Below are 18,310 nucleotides of genomic sequence, written 5' to 3'. Positions count from 1 at the left end.
ATTGTCTCTAGCCGCGGTGAGTGGGGGCTACGCTGTTGGTTGCGGCCCACGGGCTTCTCACTGCAGAAGGCTCTAGAGCCCAGGCTCAGCACCCATGGTGCACGGGCTTAGTTGCTTCACAGCACGTGAGGTCTTCCCAGATCAGGGATTGCACGCGTTCCTCCTGCATTGGCAGGTGGATTCTTAACCACTGAGCCACAGGGGGAGTCCATCCTTTCCCCCTTCTAATGAGTGACCTGGGCAGGCTATTTAGTCCCTAGGAGTTTCCTGCTTTGGTCATCTACAAAATGGTCCTATGAAACATGCTTTATCCTATTGTGGGGAGCAAAGAAGAGGATGTCTATGAATGTCGCTGCCCCCATGGGAGATGCCTGAGAAATGTTAGTTCCCTTCTCCATCCTTCCACCTGTCTGGGGATGGGGCATGTGTGCTTTGCTTTTCCTGTGGCAGAGTTTTTGACTCTGCAGCAAGCAGGGTGGAGGTGTGGACTCACTAATAAAGAAGTGAAATTGAGGACCTAGCACTTTCATTACACTCAAGAGCAAGAGCCAGAGGAGGCCTGTCAATGCGCTTCTAGTGGCTTGGCCAGGTCCCCAGATAGGAAAAGGGACAGGGTTTCAGAGCAAGGAATAGAATTTAAAACTGGATCTGGAAGCTGATGCCAGAGAGCAAAGAACTCCACCTGGGTAACAAGAGTTTTCAGAGTAATGACGCATGCAGAAGATAAGTTCCGTTCTTGAACTACTTTAGTCACTTAATCCCACAATCCAATGTACGTTTCATGGAGGACTAGTGGTCAGGGCCCTCTGTCTGGTGAAACTGAGATCGTACAAAGCGTTCCATGGGGGGGAGTGACATTACTGGTAAAAAGATACAGGCAGCCTCTAAAAGCTGGGAAAGGCCAAAAAGAGAGTTCTCTCCTAGAGCTTCTAGAAGGAATCCAGTTCTGTCAATACCTTGCTTTTAAGGCAGCAAGACCCACTTTGGACTTCTGACCAGCAGAACTATAAGATAATATGTTGTATTGTTTTAAGCCAATACACTTGTAGCAATTTGTTACAATAGTGATAGGAAGCTAATAGAGTAGCTGTAACTACATTGTCATAAATAATTCACAGGCAAATTAGTCGCAGTCTTGACAGGGCAAACGATTGACTTGAATAAATTAAACACTTTAGTGCCACCAGGTGGCTGAAATCTTACAGTGAAGGACCTGAAATGTCATCTGCCCATAGCTTTCCCCCACAAAGAGCAGGCATACTATCCCCCAAGCAGGGCAGAGGCTAATTGTGATCAGATGATGAAATAAGTTTGAAATGGTTCATACGGATTACCTAATAATACAGTGGAAAAGGAAACTCAACTTGCACACATTCAGGGATACAGCATTTTATTACATGGACCCGTGATAGAACACAGGCAGCCTGTAAGACCTGCCTACGAACCATTAGCCAGTGACGGTGGTGGCCAGCGACTAGGGGAGCTCTCATTCTATTCAAGCCTTACTTACTCCATCAAATTTATCAGACTGCTGCTCTCCCAATCCTAGTTATGCACAATCAACACTTCTCAACCTTGTATTCAACCTTGTTTAACTAGAAAGCACCCTTAGATCTTTTCTGTAGAGAAAACCTGAAATGCCTGGACATGTATGGCCTATATGAGTGCCTTACTGTCGCTCATAAGGACAATGAAAATTAAAAACTATGCTAAAAACTATTTCCAACCATCAGATCGGCAAAAATGCAAATGTTTGACAGCTCATGCTTTTGGAGAGATTGTGAAGTAGAGATTCTCATGTATTGCTTGTTGCAGTGAAAAGTAGTATGACTTCTATGGAGGGGACTTCAAAATATTTACAAAAGAACACGGGCTTCCCAAGTGGTGCTCATGGCAAAGAACATGCCTGACAGTGCAGGAGGCCCGGGGTCGCTCCTGGGTCAGGAAGATCCCCTGGAGGAAGGCATGGCAACCCACTCTAGTATTCTTGCCTGAGAAATCCATGGACAGCGGAGTCCATGGAGTCACAAAGAGTCCGACACAACTGAAATATTTTAGCAAGCAAAATAATATATACTTTTACAGTAGGGAAACACTTCTAGAAATCTAGTGTGATAACACACCTCCCTGATTATTAGAGACCATATTCATAAAGTCATTCTTTATAAAGTTCCATTTTTATTAGCAGAGATTGGAATCCACCTAAATGTTGATCATTTAAGGACTGGTTCAATGAGTTATAGAGCATCCTCCCTATGGAGGACTGTGCAAGTGCTAACAAAGAACGAGAATGTATGTTGTAAAAAAAGAAGAAAAAACAGCCTAGGTGCAAAGAGTTTGTATATAGTATGGAAACTCAGTATAAGAAAGAAAGAAAATTTTGAATAAATATATATGTATTTTTTGTTAATGATATATGTACACAGGAAGCAGAAAGCAGGAGATAATGGGTAGCAGCAGGCCAGGGTAGGGATGAGAGATGGGCTGGACTTGATAGGCATGAATGTAGCTATGATAACAAGTTGCCACAAATTTAGTGTCTTCAAACAACAGAATTGGTCTTCCCCTGTGGCTCAGTGGTAAAGAATCTGTGTGCCAGTGCAGGAGACGTGGGCTCTATCCCTGATCTGGAAAGAACCCACATGCTCCAGGGCAGCTAAGCCTGTGCGTGGTAACTACTGAGCCTGTGCTCTGGAGCCCAGGGAGCCACAACTACAGAAGCCCGCGTGCCTAGAACCTGTGCTCCAAGACAAGAGAAGCCACAGCAATGAGGAGCCAGAACCTGTGCTCCAAGACAAGAGAAGCCACAGCGATGAGGAGCCAGAACCTGTGCTCCAAGACAAGAGAAGCCACAGCGATGAGGAGCCAGAACCTGTGCTCCAAGACAAGAGAAGCCACAGCGATGAGGAGCCTGAGCACCTCAACTAAAGAGTGGCCACCACTCCCTGCAACTAGAGAAAAGCCCACATGGCAAAAAGATCCCGCATAACCAAAAAGAAATAAAACAGCAACAGCAAAAAAAACCCCCGAATTTTATATAATATAGTACTGGAGGTCAGAGTTCTCAGCTGAATGTCACCACATGAAAAGATGCCCAACATTACTAATCATCAGAGAAATGCAAATCAAAACTACAACGAGGTATAACTTTACACTGGTTAGAATGGCCATTTATCACAAAATCTATATTTTGTTATCTATTATTATCACCGAAAGATAATAAATGCTGAAGAGGGTATGGTGTACTACACTATTGGTGGGAATGTAAACCGGTAGAGCTATTATGGAGAAAAATATGAGGTTTTCTTAAAAAGCTAAAAATAAAGCTATCAGATGATTCCATAATCCCTCTCCTGGGCATATATCTGGAGGAAAACATGATTCAAAAGTATGCATGCCCCCTAATGCCCATTGCAGCACTCTTTACAATAGCCAAGACATGGAAACAACCAAAGTGTGCGGATATATATAGACTTTCCAGGTGGCTCAGTGGTAATTCGGGAGATAAAGATTTGATGCTGGGTTGGGAAGATCCCTGGAGAAGGAAATGGCAACTCATTCCAGTCTTCTTGCCTGGGAAATTTTATGGACAGAGGAGCTTGGTAAGTTACAGTCCATGGGGTCCCAAAAGAGTCAGACTTAGCAATTAAACAACAAATATATATGAGTCTAAAAATATAAATATATATAAAGAAGACTGAGCATTAAAGAAGCGATGCTTTTGAACTGTGGTGCTGGAGAAGACTCTTGAGAGTTCCTTCGATGGCAAAATCAAACCAGTCAATCTTAAAGGAAATCGAGCCTGAATATTCATTGGAAGGACTGATGCTGAAGCTGAAGCTCCAACACTTTGGCCACCTGATACAAAGAGCTGACCATTGGAAACAACCCTGATGCTGGGAAAGATTGAAGGCAGGAGGAGAAGGGGACAACAGAAGATAAGATGGTTGGATGGCATCACCGACTCGATGACATGAGCTTGAGTAAGCTTCGGGAGTCGGTGATAGACAGGGAAGCCTGGTGTGCTGCAGTCCATGGGGTTGCAAAGAGTCGGACACGACTGAGCAACTGAGCTGAACTGAACTGGAGGAGAAAGGGACAACAGAAGATGAAATGGTTGAATGGCATCACTGATTCAGCAGACATGAATTTGCCCAAACTCTGGGAGACTGTGAAGAACACGGAAGCCTGGTGTGCTGCAGTCCATGGGGTCGAAAAGAGTCAGACATGACTGAGCAACTGAACAATAACAATTTTTATAAGTAATCACAAATAGCTAAAAAGTGATAGATTAAGGATTTAAACTGATTTCATAACCCCTATGGCTTATTTATGGAGAAGGAAATGGCAACCCGCTCTAGTACTCCTGCCTGGAAAATTCCATGGATGGAGGAGCCTGGTGGGCTACAGTCCGTGGGGCCGCAAAGAGTCAGACACGACTGAGCGACTTCACTCTCTTTCTTTCTATAGTTCCTTTTGGAGAAGGAAATGGCAACCCACTCCACTGTTCTTGCCTGGAGAATCCCATGGACAGAGGGCCCTGGTGGGCTGCAGTCTATGGGGTTGCAAAGAGTTGGACACAACTAAGCAACTAACGCAGACACATACGGCTTATTTAGTTCATTCTATGATTTTTTTCTCTTTTTTCATTTAGGTACTACCCAGATGAAACCTGTACCACCATCTCTCTGGGTACCAATTATACTGCTGAATCACTCTCAGAAATAGGGACTCATATGAGTGGGTCATCTGGAAATGTTTGTCCTATTTTAAGAACAAATTAAAAGTTGCCACAGTTGGTGGTGTCTGACTCTTTAACTCAGATGAGAGAAAGTATTAATAGGAATCAACTCTGCTTATTTAAGAGGTCGGGTTGGTCTGCGGTATCCATGGGGACGCTTGAAGAGAAGCCGATTACCGTTGAGATGTGTGGAAACGAGATCGATAGTTTGCAGTAGCTGAGGAAGATTACCAGAAGTCAAGGAAGTCTTTGGCAGGGGCTGGGCAGCCCTGTGTCCCGGCCTGTCAAGCACTTGGCAGGCGACTGAGAAAGTCTAATTGTGGCTGACGATGAGTCGCTTTACACTATTGTCACACCTCCAGCCTCTGTGTTCCATTTTAGGAACAGCATAACTTGCCCAGCCAGAAACTGCCTAATTTAAACCCTAACTCTTACCTGTGTGAATCAAAATGACTCAGGAGGTGCAAATAAAATGTTCGTTTTATTTCTCTCATAGGTTGTCTTCTCAGAACTGAGTCCGTAAGGATAGAAGAAACACAGGTACCAGAGAACTGAATTTGGGTGGGAAGAAGAAAAGTCCCACAGGATAATAAATCAGAGCCTACACTGTTTCCCTGACAAGAGGATACAGGGCAGGCAATTTTACAATTTATGATTACGTTTTAATTGTACAAAAAAGAGAGTGCCAATTCTTTAAAAGAAGAGTTGCTGCCTTTTTAATATTCTTAAAGCGTTAATAATAAAAACAGAGAATGTGTGTGTTTATCTATGTGTGTGTGTATGTTTTTTGCTCCTTTCATGTTTATTTAATAATCACGGCCTAGATTCTAAAAAGAAGACTTCAGAACTCACAAAAACTCTGCATATTCGCCTACAAAGTGAGGAACCTGGAGCGCTGAGGAGCTAGACAATTCACAAGATATCACTTATTCCAGCGTACGACAAAGGCTGACGTTTATAACAAAAGCCCTGAATCACCTAGAATTTCATAGCTACCATTTTTTTAAAACCAATGATTTATTTATTTTTGGCTATTATGGATCTTTGGTGTTGCACGGGCCTCTCTCTAGTTGCGGCGACTGGGGGCTATCTCTAGCTGCGGTGCGCGGGCTTCCCACGGCGGCGGCTTCCCCTGCCAAGCACAGGCTGTGGCTATGAGGGCGCCGAAGCCGCGGCACACGGAGCCTAGAGCACAGGCTTGACAGTTGTGGCGCTCGGGCTTAGCTGCTCTGCGGCATGTGGGGTCTTCCCAGATCAGGGATCGAACACGTTTCTCCTGCATTGGAAGGCGGATTCTTTACCACTGAGCCACCAAGAAAGCCCCATAGCTAACATTTCTTATTTTTGTTTAGTCCTTTCAAATTCTGAAGATGCTTTATCATATATTTATCACATTTGACACTCACAAACACCTTGTGTGCAGCCAGAGGATAAAATTTTATTTCCCGTTTATAAGCAAGGATCAGAAATACTAAAAGCTCAAGTGATGTGCCTAACGTCTATTATCTTACAAATCATCCATATTGATTTCAAATCTAATGATGGGTAGAAATATATAATACATGATCCACAAATTTCTACCATAAAAAATTGAAGATCCCTGAAATAATGGGGATATAAAATGAATGGTTTCAATTACTCAGAAACATTACATATGTGAAACGTATCTTTCTCCCCAACTGACTAGGTATCACTATATTTTAAAAATATGTTTCAATTCCTAATGTGCAGATTATTTTTCCTTGATTCCTTTCATTTCATTAGCAGAGTTAGATCTTCCTTTTTTTTTAGTGTAGACATTTATCACTTCAAACTTTTCTCTTTAGAACTACTTTTGCTACAAGATCTGCATTACCTTTTCATTTATTTATTTATTTTTGGTTATATTATCTTCAGTTAAAAAAACTAAGGACATATGTATCAAATCATCTTGTGATACACCTTAAAATTACACAATATTATGGATCGGTTATATCTTAGCAAAGGTGAAAAAAATCTAACCATATCAATACCAAAATGTATAGCAAGTTTCTGGCTTTAAAAAGTGAATAGTCAATTCTATAACATCATTACTGTTGTAATATTAGCCCAGGACAGAAGCCATGATGGGAGGGTGTCCAGGCATCTGCTTCTCTGCAGAAGGCAGTAAGTGGCACCACTGGTGGCTACCAGACTCAATATATATATATTTTGACCTACTTATCTTTAGAAATCATATATCTTTCAAGATTTTTGTACCTTTATACTTCTAGAAGAAATATATGTTAGAAGAAAGATTTTAGTGGACTTCATGTGTCAGGAACAAGAGTGTGTTTTACAAGTCCTTTCCATGGCATTAACTACTGGGAAATTGTAAGTCCATCTAAGTATGTAAATTGTGAAGCATCTCTTTGGAAAACATGACAGAGGTCTTGTAAGGGCAATCAATCCACTCCTATCCCTTCCAAGATTTTTTTCCCTTCAAAGTTCTAAAGACAAAAATTAATAGTTGGCCATGATTTTAGCAAAGATACTTAAAAAAATGAATAATAATCATTATTGTCTTGGACCAGATGAGATTATTGCTTTATATCTTAAGGGTCTGTGACTTGATATGATTATGTATTTTTTTCAGTAAGCTCTTCTTGCTAATATTAATTAATACTATTTATATTAACTTTTGGTATTTTATATGATATGAGAATCTATTATTTTACACTTTGGAAAAAGATCAGCTAGTATGCAGTATATTTGTCTGGAGCACCAAAAGGCGACTTCTGATCTCCCAGATCTGACGGTTTTTAGCCAGGTCACTTCCCAGGTGGTGCTAGCAGTAAAGAATCTGCCTGCTAGTGCAGAAGATGCAAGAGATGTGGGTTCAACCCCTGGATCAGGAAGATCCCCTGGAGAAGGGAATGGCAATCCAGTCTAGTATTCTTGCCTGTAAAATCCCGTGGACAGAAAAGTCTGCTGGCCTACAGTCTACAGCCCATGGGATCGCAGAGTTGGACACGACTGAGTGACTGAGCACAGCCAGGTCACTAACTATAACCATGAAAACCAAAGATTTAAGAGAAGGTTTGATGCCTTTCAATGCATAAGCAGAGGTTGGAGCATCCTTTCCCTTACTTGATACAGTTATCAATACTTTCATATGTTTGGCTTTCTTCAAGGAGCAGTCCATTTTGATTTGTTTGCCTTCATAGCAAGTTTTATGGAAATCCAAGAAGGCAGGAATGAGAGTATTGATGCTTGTTAAATGGATCTGGCGTCCGCTGATTGAGGAATGAAAGACTATTCTAATTGTAGACTCACAAATGCTTCTGAAGAGAGGTTACAAAGTTGGCTTTCAAATTTAGTCAATTTTGAGGTCATAAAGAAAGGCACACCACATTGCAAAAAGATGCCCTTGCTTCTATACTCTGCCTGGAACCACTGAGAAGCTACAGAGGTCTTGGCTGCAGAATGGAGAGCAACTGGTAGAATGGCATACATGTCACTAGCAGAGAGATGTTCAGAATTGCCCTTTAGATCTTTCTATCATGCCAGCCAGCACTGATCATGCCATCTTACAAACAGAAATGCTATTATGTATTATTGATCACTTGCTCGATTGTGCACCCTTCCAGGATAGGAGGCCAGGGCCAGGATATGCTCTTTACAGCTTTCAACTAGATCTCCTACTCTCATGAATTAACAACAACAAAAAAAGAATGAATGAATTCAAAAGGAGGTAAAACTCATTAAGGTAAAAATCAGCATATTCATGAATTTGTAATATACGTATAAATTATGGGTTAAGAAGAGAGAAAATGAAGAATGGTTTATTGAGAAGCAGCATTAACAGGTTATGTTACTGGATTTTGACAATAAAGCATATAAATAACTTTAATATTTATTTGACTTAGGTATTTTGAATTTTTTTCTTCACCAATGATCCTACTATATCACATAAGATTTGAGGTAGCTTGGGAGCAGGAGGAGAAGGGAACGACAGAGGATGAGATGGCTGGATGTCATCACTGACTCAATGGACGTGAATCTGAGTGAACTCTGGGAGTTGGTGATGGACAGGGAGGCCTGGCGTGCTGCGATTCATGGGGTCACAAAGAGTCGGACAGGACTGAGCGACTGAACTGAACTGAAAGGAAAAAGACAGGGCTTCCCAGGTGGCTCAGTGATAAAGAATCAACTTGCCAATGCAGGAGACCCAGGAGATGCAGGTTCAATCCCTGGGTTGGGAAAATCCCCTGGAGGAGGAAATGGCAACCCACTTCAGTATTCTTGCCTGGAGAAACCCATGGACAGAGGAGCCTGGAGAGTACAGTCCATAGGGTCACAAAGAGTCAGACACGACTGAGTGCACACACACACACATACACACACACAAAAGGGAAGAAAACACAAAATAAAGATATAATTTTAAAATAAGGTGAGGAATAATATTTATAAAATAGCGAGGCCAGATAGAGGGAAAGTTAGAAAATTTTAATCTGCAATCTTCATCATCCTGAGCCTACAGGGAGAGAAGAGAAGTGTGCTTTGGTTCTTGCTACCAAGACTCTTCCAGCGTGTTAATGGGAGCCAGGTGATCTGTGGAGGTTTACTGTAACTCACTTCACTCTCCCTAGTAAGCCAATTTAATCTTTGCTCTTTAAATAAATATAGCTCTTGTATGGCTCCTTGCCTATTATCCTTTTTACTTATGATATTGAACTTCCTGATTGCTGCAAGGGCTATTTTTTTTTTTTTTTTTTTTTTTAGCGCCCAATTAAAAGTTTAGGCTACTCCGGAGTTTGTAGAGCACAGTTCTTCTAAATCAGCCAGTTGGTGGACAATATTCACACATTCTTGGTCTCTGTGAAACAAGTACTGAAAGTGCAAATATAAAGGAAAGTGTCAGTTTCTAAAATGGCTTGTTTCCTATCCTATTTCTGCCTCTATTGAACCCAAAGACAACTGAATGGTTCATTTATTTTTTCTTCTGAAAGTAGCTCCTATTTTATTTTCCAAAAAAGAAATAAAAAAAGAAGAAAAAAAGAAAATCTCTTTCAACTCTCTACCAATTGGCCCAGAAATTAAAGAAAATATTTTTTATCTATTTACAAATCACAATAGTTATTTTGTTAATGGATTTCTTGCAAATTAAATCCTGTTATTAGATTCCAGTGGTAAAGATTTCTGGCTTTTTTGAAGGTGAATATTGAATGATCATTTCAGAAGCCCCACCTGTGTGAATTAGAAATTAAGTTGAGCCTTGAGTGCATGCATGCTAGTCGCTTCAGTTATGTCCGACTGGTTGCGACCCTATGGACTGTACCCTGTAGACTGTCTGTGTGATTCTCTAGGCAAGAATACTGGAGTGGGTTACCCTCCCCTCCTCCAGGGGATCTTCCTAACCCAGGGATCGAACCCTGGTCTCCTGCATTACAAACATATTCTTTACTGCTGAGTCAACCAAGCTGAGCCTTTAAAAAAATCTAACTGTAAAGTTCAAGTTATAGTGCTACTCATCATGGTATCATGTCTTTCAATTTTTTACTTTCCTTTTTTTGTAATTCAGAAATACCCTTGTGTAAGATCTCACTTTTCCAAGCTAAAAATAAGCATGTTTAAGAAATATTAAAATATAGCCTTTAACCATTTTACTGAAAATACTATCTAAAATACCCTGTAAGGCCCTTTTGCATAAGATTGATTTTTAAAATGCATGCTGTTTACATGTGTGTAGGTGTGTATGTTGTTTTGAGGTCTATGTTTTTATGCAACATTTATTTCCCACATATAGTTTTTGTTCTTCACGCTTTCCATTTTGATGATCACAATAATATGTACATCTGGGACATTTTTGTTTCCTTAAGTATTATAATAGCCTTGGATATTTTTATTTCTTCTGTTTCTTTTTATTATTATAAATGTACAAGTGTCCTCATAAGCTTTAGAACATACTTTCGATAATTTAAATTGTTTGAAAATTATCGACACTAGCTTTAGGGCTCAGCATGTGATCAATTTCAGTAAATGTTACATGTGCACATGAAAGTGTGTGTTCCACAGTTGTTGAATGCAGTATTCTAAACATGTTAAATAGAATGTTGCTCATTCTTGCTGTTAAAATTGTCTTCTATATCAGCATAGCCCAATAGAAATATAATGCTATTCTCATATGTAATTCTTATTTTAAATTTTCTAGCAGCTGTATTACAAAGTAGAAGAGCAGGTAATATTTATTTTAGTCATATTTTATTTCAATGTGTAATTATCAGGAAATTATTAATGAAATTTTTTTGAATACAGCCCATCTCAATGCAGGTGCTGTATTTGATCCCTATTTAAATTTTATAAAATTTACATTTGAAAAGGTAAACATAGACTCACATATCCAGATTGTTCCAACCAAATTTGAAAGTTTTCAATTCCTGAATCAAGTGCCAAAACATTAATTTATATTATTATTTGATATTTATATTCACATTGACAAAACTGGTTTATCTGTTTTAGAATACTTGATCAAACTTTTGAAGCAAAAGTATATACTTTTCAAAAATAGGTCTGTTCAAGTTTCATAAACCGATTAACTTTTGTGCCAACTCAGTACTGTTGTCACTGATTTTAAAGGCATATTGCTAATGCTTGTTAGTTAACAATGTATTGCAGGCGTATTGTTTGTTAGTGTTTATAGCCAGTCTCTATAACATTGTCGATTATAATAAAAAATCTTCTTTATGTCAATTTATGTTAGCAAAATATGTGGCAGTAAGTATCAAGAAACTTGCAAGTTTTGATGCTAGCATAAGTTGTCTTACCTCTCTAGTCAGGTTGCAATAAGCTCTTTTTTTCCCTTGGAACTTGGAAATTTAGCTCATTTATATGCAGTGTGGTATCAGTTAGGAAACATAAATCAAACTCTCGATTTTTGTCTTTGATTATGGGATATTTGAAAGGCATTTCTTTTGTTTCAAGAACACTTTGAACTGGAGTTAGCATACAATAAATACTCATAAAAATCTTCACAAATTCAACCAATGGACATTCGCAAAGAATACAAGAAAATTAAACTCATTGGTTTTTATTTCTTTCATTAAATCCACAAATTGGTGATGAATTCTGGCATTGGAATATATATAATAACTGTGTCTATGATACTTTTTATAGAGACTATTTCCAAAAAGTGAGGAAAAATATTTTCAATATTTATCACACGTTGGAATGAAGCAGTGAGGAAAGCACGAGCACCTTGTTTATGTTTAATTTAAATAAACATGGATTTTATGCTTATGTTTAATTATAATAAACATAGATTTTGATCTAAAACATCCAGAGCATTGTCTGTTGTGGCAGAAACCAATTTTTCATATCTGGTAGAAATTTTTCTTTGACATGTGGGAAAGATTTGAGAAAACCTGTGTCACCAGCTCAGATTTTTTAAGCTGTGGATTTCCAATGCTTTTTTGATAAATTGGTTAAGTCTTTTGAGACAATGCATACCCAAAATATTCATTGGGCAGAGTCTGTTAAACTGTATGACTCATCTAAAGCTAAAGAGAAGTATTGCATTTCCACGATATTGCCATACAAATCCTTGTTTAACAAATCCTTCGCCTCCTGTTGGATTTATGCATTATCCTCTGGTTTTGGCAGGATGCTGAGCTTACAAAACAATGATTTTAAAAAGAACTTTACATGGGACTTCCCTGGAGGTCCAGTGGTTAAGAATCCATCTTCCAATGAAAGGGATGTGGGTTCCACCCATGGTTGGGGAACTAAGATCCCACATGCCGAGGGGCAACTAAGGCCAAGTACTCTGAAGCCTGCACACCTCAACAACTGAGCCCACACACTCTGGAGCCCCTGAGCTGCAAGGAAAGATCCTGCGTACTGCAACAGAGATCCTGTGTGCCACAAAGACCAACAGAACCACACCCTCCCCCGCCCCGCCCAAATCTTTACAGTTTAGAATAGCAACTAGAAACAAAGAAGGTTCAGTAAGGATATATTATAGTCTTTTTAATAATGTAAATGTCATGATCTGTACATGAGCTGGGAAAGAATTTCCAGACGTGAAGCAGAATAAAAGGAGAATAAAGTTTATTAGAGCAGTGGGGGAAAGGGGGTAGCTGCCAGTAAAGCAAGGAAACTTCCTGATAGCCAAAGAGAGCCGACCCCTCAAATGTGGGTCCTTGGTCTGTTTTTATAGCTAGGGGACAAGGAGCAGGATAGAGGTCTTGCAAGATATTTCCTGATTGGATGAGGTACATATACATTCCCTACACAGGATGGGAGAAGAGTAAGGCAAAAACATTTTTCTCAAATGGGGTAGGAGCAGAGATAGACCATGCTACTCAGGAAGGCTTAAAAATTCTGCAGTGGTTACAACATGGCGGGAAGGGCAATAAGGGTCTGTTTTTCTTCTGCTCCTGCATTTCAAGACCCTTCTTTCTCATCTGGTCTTTGGTCTTTGTGTGTTAATCACATAGTTGTGTCTGACTCTTTGCAGTCCACCAGGTTCCTCTGTCCATGGAATTCTAGAGTGGGTTCCCTTCTCCAAGGGATCTTCTGGACCCAGGGATCAAACCCAGGTCTCCTGCTTTGCAGGCAGATTCTTTACCATACGAGCTACCAAGGAAACTTTCATCCTTGGGGCTCCACAATAGTTATTTTAGTTTCAAAAGAATAAAAAAATGCCAGTAAGATACCAGTAGAGCAGACATAAAAAAGACTCAGGCACTTAATTTAATTGGACTCTCATTAAAATGATAATTTTGACTTGTGATATTGTGATTTATACTAAGAAATAGATATTTGTTTTTTTCCTTCATTTCTGGCATAAAACTCCTAAGACACTTGGAATTTCCTAAGTGATAAGAGCAAGAAAAGTGCCTTTTGCTATGTTAATGATCGATTTGGGGAAAACACCTTAGGATGGGGCTGGTTGCCTGTGGAATCAATCTGTGATTAGATGGTTAGTCCATTCAGTCCCACCCTTCAACCTCTGGGGAGAGCAGATGGGCTAGAGGTTGAATCATTTTCCAGTGGCCAGTGATTCAACTGCACTCATCTCATATGCTAAGAAAGTAATGCTCAAAATTCTCCAAGCTAAGCTTCAACAGTACATGAACTGAGAAATTTCAGATGTTCAAGGTGGATTTATAAAAGGTAGAGAAACCAGAGATCAAATTGCCAACATTCACTGGATCATAGAAAAAGCAAGAGAATTCCAGAAATGCATCTACTTCTGCTTCAGTGACTACACCAAAGCCTTTGACTGTGTGGATCACAACAAACTGTGGAAAATTCTTCAAGAGATGGGAATAACAGACCAGCTGACCTGCCTCCTGAGCAATCTGTATGCAGGTCAAGAAGCAACAGTTAGAACCAGACACGGAACAACTGACTTAAAATTTGTATATTGTCACCCTGCTTGTTTAACTTATATGTAGACTACATCATGTGAAATGCTGGGCTTGATGAAGGACAAGCTGGAAGCAAGGTTCCCAGGAGAAATATCAATAACCTCAGATATGCAGGTGACACCACCCGTATGTCAGAAAGCGAAGAGAAACTGAAGAGTCTCTTGATGAAACTGAGAGAGGAGAGTGAAAAAGCTGGCTTAAAACTCAACATTCAAAAAACAAAGATCATGGCATCTGGTCCCATCACTTCATGGCAAATAGATGGGGTAACAGTGGAAACAGTGACACTTTGTTCTCTTGGGCTCCAAAATCACTGCAGATGGTGACTGTAGCCATGATATTAAAAGACGCTTACTCCTTGGAAGAAAAGCTATGACAAACCTAGATAGCATATTAAAAAGCAGAGATATTACTTTACCAACAAAGGCCTTTATAGTCAAAGCTATGGTTTTTCCAGTAGTCATGCATGGATGTGAGAGTTGGACTATGAAGAAAGCTCAGTGCCGTAGACTTGATGTTTTCAAATTGTGGTATTGGAAAAGACTCTTGAGAGTCCCTTGGCCTGCAAGGAGATCAAACCAGTCAATCTTAAAGGAAATCAGTCCTGAATATTCCTTGGAAGGACTGATGCTGAAGCTGAAGTTCCAGTACTTTGGCCACCTGATGCGAAGAACTGACTCACTGGCAAAGACCCTGATGCTGGGAAAGATTGAAGGCAGGAAGAGAAGCGGACGACAGAAAAGGTGGTTGGATGGCATGAGTTTGAGCAATCTCTGGGAGCTGGTGATGGACAGGGAAGCCTGGCATGCTGCAGTTCATGGGCTCACAGAGTCAGACACAACTGACAGACTGAACTGAACTGAACTAATGATTCAATCAATCATGCCTGTGTAATGAAAGAAAGTGAAAGTGTTAGTTGCTCAGTTGTGTCAGATTCTTTGCAACCCCAGACTCCTCTGTCAATGGAATTCTCCAGGCAAGAATGCTGGAATGGATTGCCATTTTCCCCTCCAGGGGATCTTCCTGACCTAGGAATTGAACCCGGGTCTGCTGCATTGCAGGAAGATTCTTTACTGTGTGACCCACAAGGGGAAGCCCCATGTAATGAACCCTCCATAAAAACCCCCCAACAGGACAGGGTACGGAGAACTTCAGTCTGGTGAACATGTGGAAATTTGGGGAGAGGGGCAAGCTTGCCCTAAGCATCTTTCCCATTTGGCTGTTCCCCAGTTGCATCCTTTTACAATAAATCAGTGATTTAGTAACGAAAATATTTATCTGAGTTCTGAGTGCTGGTCTAGCAAATTAATCCAGCCTGAAAAAAGGGTCATTAGAACTTCCAATTTATAGGCAGTTGGTCACAAGTACAGAATAACCATCTGGACTTGCAGTTGGTATTCTGAGCTAGGGTGGGTCTGGAGCCTCCAGTTTGTAGTCAGTTGATCAGAAACATATAACAACCTGGTCTTGCAACTGGCTGGTGTTTGAAGTGGGGGGTGGAGGATAAATGACCCTGTCCTTCCTTGGCCTGTGGGATCTGAAGCTCTCTTCAGATTGATAGTGTCAGAACTGAGTTGAATTGCAGGACATCCTGTTGCTGCCTGGAAAATTAATTACTTGCTGGTGTGTGTGTGTGTGTGTGTGTGTGTGTGTGTGTGTGTGTGTGTGCATGCACATGCACACTGGAATTGGTCTCAGAACCAAAGGAGACTAAATAGCTTATGTGATCTTAGTAGCCATTGCCTTCTTCAGGGAATCTTCTGGACCCAAGGATTGAATCCAGGTCTCCTGCATTTCAGGCTGATTCTTTACTGCCTAAGCCATCAGGGAAGCCCTTTTAATGCAAAGTTCCCTCTAATCTTTGATAAGTTTATTTAAGAAAAAATAATTATTTGAGGATGAATGAGGACAGTGAAAAGTCAGTCCTTTCCAAGATCATTGCCCACATATATAATAAGGAGCTTCGGATTTTGACCTTTAAATGCAGATTGGTGACGAGAATGAGTACTTTCCAGGAATGTTTCCCCTAGGACATCATGCTCATAGTTATCTCAGGGGGCTAAGGGTTCTAAATTAAAAATGCTGTTGGACAACAAATGCTAACTTTCAATTTTGTACATTTGATGAATCAGAAAAGTGCAATCAGAGTAAAATTCTTTAAAGGACATCTGATCAATCCAGTCTTTAACATTCTTACTCTGACCATGAATTTCTAATATACATATAAGACATAGATGTCAATGATGAAGGTTCAGAGATGGGGTGGAAGGGAAACAAAGACCCTGGTGTTTTTCATAGTGTGAAATGATCAATGACAACGACTATTTACTCAGTATGCTTTTTTGGAATGTTTACTATGAAGCAGACAAGCTGAAGGTATGAGGTATACAGAGATAATGAGCAAAACACAGTCTGTGTATTTAAGAATTATGCAGAGGAAATAGTCAAGGGCACAGGGGATTAACTAAGGCACAATGGGATGTGTGCTATCATAGTCAGTATAATAGTGGTCAATATAGCCAGTGAGCAATTAGTGGCTCTCTGCACTGGAACGTGATGGGTGAGAATGGAATGGTACATACAGTGACGTTAAGCTGATCTTGGAGGCGTGAGGAAAAGTGTTCCAGAAAGCAGAGTAAGAGGCAGAGAAAGATCATCTCTTTGACAAAAGTCACCTTCTAGCTAGACAAAAAGCCATGAGGCTTGTGATACTATTCAGACTTGAAAACAGGTAAGTATGACCTGTCTGGGAATGCAGGAAGCATAAGAGACGTGGATTCGATTCCTGGGTCAAGAAGATCTCCTGGAGAAGGGCATGGTAACCCACTCCAGTATTCTTGCCTGGAGAATCTCATAGACAAAGAAGCCTGGTGGGCGTAGGGTCGCAAAGAGTCAGACATGACGGAAGTGACTTGGCACAGTAAAAGTATGGTTTAAAAGACTTTTAATAAGGCAGTTGCAATCAAAGAGATTTTCTTCCTTGACAAGCTTAGTTGTTCAGTCGTGGTCAACTCTTTGTGACCCTATAGTCTGTAGCCTGCCAGGCTTCTCTGTTGACAGGATTTTCTTGGCAAGAATATTGGAGTGTCTTGCCATTTCCTCCTCCAGGGGATCATCCCGACCCCGGGAGCAAACCCTTATTTCCTTTGTCTCCTGCATTGCAGGTGGATTCTTTACCACTGAGCCAAAATTCTTAACAATTTTGTCATTAGGAAAGACCCTAATGTTAGGAAAGATGAAGGCGAAAAGAGAACAGGGTGGCAGAGGATGAGATGGTTAGGTAGTCTCACTGACTCAGAGGACATGAATTTGAGCAATCTCCAGGAGACAGTGAAGAACAAGATAGCCTGGCTTGCTGCAGTCTATGGGGTTGAAAAGAGTTGGACATGACTTAGCTACTGAACAACAATATTTATCTCCTGGATCCATACATCTATCGATGGACACTGAGTTTACTTCCTTATGTTGGATATCATAAATATACCCACATAGAAGTACATGTATTTTTTCAAATCAGTGCTTTTGTTTTCTTTGGAAAAATACCCAAAAGTGAGTGAGATTGCTGGACTTATTAACCTCCATAGGCATGTGAGTCAATTTCTTCTAATAAATCTTTCCCTCTTCATACACACACACACACATATACACACAGCCCTCTTGATTTTCTTTCTCTGGAGAACCCTGACAAAGACATCATCTAATCTTTGTTCTTCCTTCCTTTTTTACTTGTATGATATCATCTTATTTCCTTTGTTGGCTTATTAGCTACAACTCTTTGTTTTGTGATTTTAGTGGTTGCCTTAGAAATTATTACACACATAACTGATCACAGTCTACCTTTAAAGGATAGGCACTCTGCATATAACATAAGAACCACATGATATTATATTTATTTTTCTTCACTTCTAATCTTTGTAATGTTTTCGTTCACTTTACTTTTATATAAACTATATATCTTATACTACATTTAAATAATAAGAGAAAATTACATATATAAAATTATATTTTTTCTGTTTGTTTCATTTATGAGTTTCTATTGCTTTTTCTTCAAATTCGCCATCTTTTCTGATCTAATACTACCATCCAGAGTATTTTTTTTAAATCTCAGGCTTTGCAGTTTTCATGTTCAGAAGTTTGATTAGGGACATTTTTATACTTTCCATGTCTCTAGTTAAGT

Source organism: Capra hircus, chromosome 23 (genome assembly GCF_001704415.2).
Source record: "Capra hircus breed San Clemente chromosome 23, ASM170441v1, whole genome shotgun sequence".
NCBI lineage: Eukaryota > Metazoa > Chordata > Mammalia > Artiodactyla > Bovidae > Capra > Capra hircus.
This window is presented reverse-complemented; position numbering follows the sequence as displayed.